This window comes from Nicotiana tabacum, chromosome 13 (assembly GCF_000715075.1).
Source record: "Nicotiana tabacum cultivar K326 chromosome 13, ASM71507v2, whole genome shotgun sequence".
In the NCBI taxonomy this organism is placed as follows: Eukaryota; Viridiplantae; Streptophyta; class Magnoliopsida; order Solanales; family Solanaceae; genus Nicotiana; species Nicotiana tabacum.
The window spans coordinates 129,316,386-129,317,802 of NC_134092.1; positions in this window are offsets into that span (position 1 = coordinate 129,316,386).

The window sequence follows — 1,417 nt, forward strand, 5'->3', positions numbered from 1 at the left end:
GAGATGTGGGACCCACTGTTAATTTTTGAGTTAATTTCGGATTTTATTGTGAAATTTAGCATTTTCATATGGAAATGATTCCTATACCTCGTGTTGATTGTATTGAATTGTTTTGACTAAGATTCAAGGCGTTCGGAGGCCGAATCGCGAAGAAAAGGCTTATTGGAATAAAGCATTGCTCGGATTGAGGTAAGTAGCAGTTCTAAATTTGGTCATGAGGGTGTGAAACCCCGGATTATGTGTTATGTGATCAGTTTTGAGGTGACGCACATGCTAGGTGACGGGCGTGTGGTCGTGCACCGTAGGAATTGTGACTTAGTCAAATTCCATAGAACTGTGTAGTTGAATAATCTGTTGTTATCTGTACATTCTCCATGTAGTAGAGAAATTGAACCGCATATCATGTTTAGATTATGTGTTGTCACTGTAGGGACCCACAGAGGTCGTGTACATATTGAACTATCTACTAAATTATTGTTTTGTACTCAGTCACAGTTTACTTATTTATTGTATCTCAGTCTCTATTATTCATTATTGATGCATCATATCATTGTTATTTGGGATAATTTCATGATTTTTGAGAGCCCGAGAGAATGGAGAGATTTATGACTAAGTGAGGCCGAGAGCCTGATTGTGAGATGTTATATTATAGCACGTGAGTTATCCATGCAGCACGTGAGTTATCCGTGCGGATCCAGATATTATATTATAGCACGTGAATTATCTGTGCAGTACGTGAGTTTTCCGTGCAGATCCAGATATTATATTATAACACGTGAGTTGTTCGTGCGGATCCAGATATTATACTATAGCACGTGAGTTGTTCGTACAACACGTGAGTTATCCGAGCGGATCCAGATATTGATACTATAGAATGTGAGTTGTCCGTGTAGCACATGAGTTGTCCGTGCAGATTATAGCGCTTGGGTTGTAGGAGCCCCTCCGGAGTTTGTACACCCCTCCCCTACTAAGCGCAGGTACATACTGAGTGCGAGTGCTGAGTTAATGAAATGTCTGAGTGACTGTGGTCCTGAGAGGATGCATTTGATTTTATTCTTATTGCACTACAGTTGTCATGTATCACTGTGTTGGAAATTTCTGAAAGATATTATCCTCTTTTTCAGTCGAACTTGATATGAAATTACTGTTGAGTTTTAAATGTTGAACATGAAAGCATGCCTAAATCTTATGTTGGAAATTACTGTAATTGGACTTAACTATGAAGCTCGTCACTACTTTCGGTTCTTTATTTAGTATTGTTACTTGCTGAGTTGGTTGTACTCATACTACACCCTGCACTTCGTGTGCAGATCCATGTGTTCCCGGATATAGTGGGTGTTGATTCTTTCGCACAGTTGATTTTTCGGAGATTCAGAGATAGCTGTCGTATTTCGCAGATCTTGTCTCTCCTTCCCTA